The sequence below is a fragment of the Benincasa hispida genome, chromosome 3 (genome assembly GCF_009727055.1).
Source record: "Benincasa hispida cultivar B227 chromosome 3, ASM972705v1, whole genome shotgun sequence".
In the NCBI taxonomy this organism is placed as follows: Eukaryota; Viridiplantae; Streptophyta; class Magnoliopsida; order Cucurbitales; family Cucurbitaceae; genus Benincasa; species Benincasa hispida.
The window spans coordinates 9,451,974-9,458,521 of NC_052351.1; the positions used below are offsets into that span (position 1 = coordinate 9,451,974).

At 31.5% G+C, this 6,548-nt stretch overlaps 1 long non-coding RNA gene across 1 annotated transcript; it reads left to right on the forward strand.

Annotated features, from left to right (window-relative positions):
- Nucleotides 1-1,402: 1,402 nt before the first annotated feature.
- Nucleotides 1,403-2,792, forward strand: LOC120074229. The gene is made up of 3 exons (XR_005480925.1): nucleotides 1,403-1,572; nucleotides 2,208-2,258; nucleotides 2,361-2,792. It is a non-coding gene; the product is annotated as an uncharacterized LOC120074229 (long non-coding RNA).
- The last annotated feature ends 3,756 nt before the right edge of the window (nucleotides 2,793-6,548 follow it).

A 6,548-nucleotide genomic window follows, 5' to 3' on the forward strand; every position in this document is an offset into this window, starting at 1 on the left:
TCCTTTTCTCCACAAAATAAAGTAATATCACTATTTTTTTAAAAAAATATCACTATTTAAATATAACTTTTATATAATTTTTACATTTAAAAAGATTTATTTTTTTCATTAAGAACATATTTAAATACCTATTTTTAGATTCCGTTAAAATTTTCTTTCAACGAGGATAATTTTTTATTCTTAAAAATTTGTGTTAGATTATTTTTACTAAAAGTATGAAAAAAAAACCATTAGTTTTACTATGTAATATTTTTTAAAAATAATATCACTATTCTTTTATTCACATATTCTTAATTTTACATTAAAAACTACTAATAAATTTTAAAATTTTGGCAAAATGAAAAAATATTTAAATATAAATTTTACATTTAAAAAGATTTATTTTTTTCCATCAAGAACATATTTAAATACCTATTTTTAGAATTCGTTAAAATTTTCTTTCAACCTATTTTTAGATTTATTTCTTTTTCCATTAAGAACGTTAAATTTTTTTTATTAATGATTTTTTTATATGTTTAAACATAAATAATTTGAGACTATGATGTAATATTTAAAAAATTTAAATATCCACCAAATACCAACCAGAAAAGCAATAATAGAGAATATATCAACTTATTAAATATATCAACATACTTACAGATATTGCACACTATAAAAAATATATCAACTTATTAAAAGAAAAATATTGCACACTACCAAAAAAAAACTTTGTACCTTACAAAATATTTCAACTTACCAGAAAAACTTTGAATAATATCCACGGTAAACAAAATAAACATTAAAAAAATCAGTAAAAATTATCAAAAACTTAATTCAAAGTTAAATAACAAAAATATATCAATTTACCAAATAAAATACTGCATTGAAACAAATGAAGGTAGAAAATGATCGGTATTTGAAAATGAATGAAAAATGTGGAAGAAATGAAGGAAATTTTGTTTTTGGTGAAGATGAAATGAGGGCTTCGGTGATGAAGGGGAAGATGAAATGAAGGTTTTAGTGAAAGAGAAGATGAAATCAGTGAAGGAGGATGAAATCTGTGAAGGAGAAGATGAAATCGGTAAAGGAAGAGAAATTTGTGAAATGAGAAGATGAAAACGGTGGAATGAAAGTAAAATGTGGGATTTTTTATCCTAAAACGGGGGAAACGCCAAATTTGATCCAAATGCGTATGTTCCAGAGTAAGTTGACAAATCACTCTGACGCGCGTGTATTGTGTCAGAATGCGTCTATTGAACACTGATCGATTTAATTTTTTTTTAAAAAAATACAACGTACGGAGCTAAAAATATAATAATAAAATATTCACAAATTTCGGATGGGGACAAAAAAAACATCATTTTTTTTCTAAATAAGTTGAAAACCACCCCTTTTTCCTAATTAACTTTCAAAACCACCCCTATCTAAATATGTGTGTCAATTTCACTTTCTTTCCCTTCTTTTCTTTCCCAACCGAAACCCTAGTTAGTTTTTCATCTGCAGAGCCAACTGTCCTGCTGAGCTCGTCGCTCGTCGTTTGGCCGCTGCTGCTGGTGCTCATCGTTCGCAGCTGCTCCACTCTCACTCACTCAGGTACGTTCTCTGTCCCTTCCCTCCTTCCATCCCTCTATATGTACATATCTTTCTTCTTTTTCTTCTATTTTCTATTTCCCCCATTTTCGATTTGCTCTGTGTGTGTGTTTTGTTGTTTTTCAACTATGAAATCTTCTTCTCTGGTTTTTTTATTTCTTCTTCTTTTTGTTCTTCCATCTCAATCTCCTTTTTCCTCGCTTTGCTCACCCACGCCATCCCCATCCCCTTCCCCCTCCCCTCCCCCTTCTCCAGGGGATGTATCTGCATTGGCTTACCTCGCATGGTTTATAACCATGGAGCTAATCAAAATATTTCTCCATTTTAACTTCAATCACTTAATAGAGGGCCCTATTAAAATGTTGTTATTGTTCATCATACCTCTTTTTCTGCTCTACGGTATAATTTCACTCTCCCCAGTGATACATTATTCCTTTGATAACTATCACTGTGGTGATGTTTGTGCCCTTTACATAGCTATGGGCTCTCTCCTAGTTTTTCTATCTGTCATATTATGCTGGGGTAATTTCCTTCTTTCTTTCTTTCTTTCTTTCTTTCTTTTTTTCTGTTCAAACTCATTTTGCGTTTATTTTTATTCTCTTATCCCTCTTATATTTTTGTCTTGTTTTCTTTTACAGCGCTAAGAGGCTTAGGTTTCTTCACCTGGTTAAACTCTCAGTTAAATGCTGGTTAGTGTTAACATATATATGTATGAATGTGTGTACATATATTTTTAACCTTATTTTCCTACTGCTATTGCTAACTAACCATATTGCATATTTTAATGATAGGGGAGGAGGCTTGAAGAAGCAGCAAAAATTTGTCAAGACCCTTCTAAACCTCTCGGTAATAATATAGCTCAGTGTGACTTAATGTTTTCTGAGCTACAGTAGTTAGGCTTAGGATTTAGTAAATGGAGGTTAGAAGTTTAATTTTATTTGCTATTATATAGTTTATTAATGCATTTGGATGTTAAAGTTTAATTGTATTTGCTATTATAAATTTTAGGTCTATTTGCTCCCAAAACTTGTTAAAGGAATGTATATATGTATATATTGTTTGGTTCTAGGGGAAGTCTATAATTGGGCTTTTGTTAGGGCTTTTAATAGAGTAGCCCATGTTCTTGGGGCCCAGGCTTTGTCGTCTTCTTTTTTTTATCTTGTGTTTGGACCTCAAATCCTCCACTGTTGTTGTTGAAGTTTCTCTGGCATGATTTCCCTGCTTGTATGCGTTCAGCCTTTGTTTGAGATTTATAAACAAATCTTGGTAAAAAAAAAAGTATTAAATTTGCAACGTTCTAAAAAAATAAAGATTTTTTACTTTTAGGGTTCTCCATCAATCTAAACAGATGATAAAAATTCAGAAATATTGAGAAATCGGGAACCAAGAAGGTTACAATTTCAGATCTCACGAGTAGCTCATCACTAATTAACAAAATATTTTGGCTCATCACTCCGACTAAACGATGTATTAAAGATTTTTATTGTGACCATTAGATTGAATAAAATATTTTGGTTTTATTTGGTATTAATATTTGGGTCCAAATTTAATTGATCCTAACCTTAATTTGGTAAGGCTAACTAATTCAAGATTCAGTTAATTGGGCCAAAGGTTAGGTCTATGGACCAACCAAACCCATAAAGTCATAATTCTTCCAATAATCATATTGATATTGTTGATAGAAAATGATAATTTGTATAAATACAAGTTATTGTTCTCTTAAAGTTTGAATAATTAGGGCCAAATAATGAAAAACACATTCATTTTAGTAGAAAAATACATAAAATTACTTATATGTGTTTAGTACATACAAAAGGATCATTTTAAGAGAAAAATGCACTACTAACACTTGATAATGTAGGAACCGCGGAATTTTCATTAAGTGTTGAAGAGAACCCAACGTAGGAAATTTTCATTAGAGCTCAAGAGAGACCTTCGACATGTCCTCACCCTAGTCACAGTAGCAAGTACCTAAAATCAAGTCAAATGGAGCAAGAGATTAATCTTGACAGCTTGACACACTTTTCTTTCCCTTACTCAGCATTTTCATCTATTAATTGTCTTGATTGAACTAAGATTCTGTAAAAATATTTTACTAATATTAATTCAATCATGATTTCATCCATTTTTCATATCCATTTTCTTACTTTTCTATATCATGAGTATCTAAATCCATAGTGGGTTAGGTGAAACTAAATGATAATCTGCTAAGTCGCATGTATGTGCATCTAGCTTGCTTGATGTATACTTAAATGTTTTATACTTGAATCCATCTGATTAATTGATTTGAGTAGAAATACTTAACTGCTTAAGAGAGTAAGTAACTGTGGAATGTATCAAGTAAGAATATTGTGTAGCTTTAGAGATAAAGTTATAGTCATGTTGATCTGTCATATTAGTAAACGCATGCATCTTAGAGATAAGATGGGTGTGGCAAATACATTGAAAGATGTTGAAAGATTTAAGTAGAAAACAGAACATGTACACATCATACATGTATACTTAGAGATTACCAATTAAGTCTTTCCAACCCCATCTCATTCCATTAATAATGAGGAATCATCTCATTGCATTCCAACACATTACATACTCTGTCAACGTATCTCATCTCTCTCACCTATTTCTCTTGCATGTATGTTGACTTATTTTAGTTTAGAATCTCAACACATATATCTATACTTAGAATCACACTGTGAAAGATCATTTCACCACCTTGTATTAGCATTAACTAATCCCTGTGTTCGACCCTAGGCATGCTAGGAAACTTGGGCTCGGTTTATACTTGGATCTAACTCAAGAAAACTTGTACACAATGAGAGCTTGCATGAAATACTAATCTTTATCTTCTAACACATGGTCTCACATTAAGATAGAAAACGGCATACGTGTAACGCAAATATTAAAACACAACAAGCTTTTGACGTCATTGCTGAGGATTAGGCGATGTAGCTAACAGTAATTTGGTTTTGAATCTTTTTGCAGGACTCTTAATCGAAGGAGTATTACAAGCTGAACCTGAGCTTATGAATGTTTTATGAGCATTGAAGACTTTTCTTAGCCCAAATACGGCCCTGAGATTGAAAGAATCTTCCATCAATGAATCAGAGCTAATAGAAGGCGAAGGCAAAGGCAAAAAAGAATGTCTGACGATTAAAATAACCAACACGTGGCTCAACAATTAGCAAATATTGTCAATAATCCCATCCTGATGACGAACAATAACACGCGGCCAATACGTGAATATGCTTCACCTATTCTATATGACTTTTTGTTGAAACCATACAGTTTATTTGTATTAGTTATTAAACGCTTTACCCAATTAATCAACTGCAATTTAACAAAAATCTAATGTACCCTATGTGACATCTATTTTGCAATGATGCTTTAGTGGGGCAAGGTAAAAGCCACCGTATGATGATCAGATACCGTTTCACATTGAGACAATCTCAACCAATAATTACACCAGAACAACTTTTGTCCCTATAATTATTAGTCACCGTTGTTTAACCCATAAAATATTAACTTGCTTAACATTTTCTTGTAAATGCAACCCCTCATTTTAGAGTCTAGATTTCCGCCCCAATGAACCAACCATAAAGAAAATCGATTGAGGCAAAAACTAAAGCAAACCTATCCATTTCTAGAGTTTGAGTAAAAAATTCATGCAAATGTCATCCGTAGGGGGACACAAGCAAAGGTGCCTCAAGGCCAAGCATGAAAGTTTACTACAAACTGATGAGAGAGACCGTGAGATATGTTGACACACATCCCGCTCCCACTTACTATAAACACTCTCTCCATTCACCTTGATATTGACGTATGCAAACACCACTCGTAAGGGGACACAAGCAAAGGTGCCTCAAGGCCGAACATAGATCTCACAATGTGAACGTTCAAGGAAAAACGTAAAAGGAAAAATGAAGTATCAGATATCCATTTTCCTCCCATTGAGTGTTTTACCTAGGGTTGATTAACTTAGAAAATTCGGCTAATAATTTTACTAAGTGTTTGTTAAAATTTTCCCAAAGTAACATTTACGATGGATAGTTTAACAATGTTGTTTAATGTTTATTAAACACTCTAATAAACATGAATCACTCATTGCATGCATGTAACAAGTCTATCTATTCACCTTCCAGGCCAGTTCCTATGTAGGTGCTTAAATACTCCAGCCTAGACAGAATTTTCCTTAGACAAAGGTCCTAAATAAATACATTTGTTACACATTTAATCTTTTATTCAATAACTCAATTTAATCCTATTAAACCAAAATAAAAGATTAAGCCTATTTCTAATCGAATTAAACATAGGTCTTATTATGAAAGCATGCAATTCCTTTTCATTACATACATAACACATATATTTAAAGTAATGAAAAATAAAAAAATATATATCTATCCATACGTCTAATCTATATATTATAACAATTATAAAATAAATGATGCATGAACATGCTTAATTTATCATGCAATTTTATAATATAACTTTTACATTAAAAAAAATATGCAAAAACATATGTACATCCTATGGTGGGATTATGCTATATAACATATATTATGACATACAACAAAAAAAATATCATACACCAAATGCATAAAATAAAAACTTCAATTTTGATCGGATTGGTTTCCTAAACTTTTAATTAAATTAATATAAAAAATATTAATTTAATTAAACAAAAAAATTAATTATTACAATTAATAATGAAGAAAAACACTTGGAATTTGAACCATCAGAAGCCGAACCGTCAAACCGTGTAGCATTACAACGCTGTTCGCAGTGTTGTGACGCTCTACGCAGCGCCTTTGCCCATTCATCAGTAATACTCCATCCTTGCTTCGTGTTCCACCAAATCGAAGCCAAAACTTGATCACGATCGACACAGACAACAAATATAGACTCGATAGCTTATAAAAAAAATTGTCTAAAACAATGGGCCCTTTACATATCGAATCTTTAACAAATAGTCAAATCTAAAA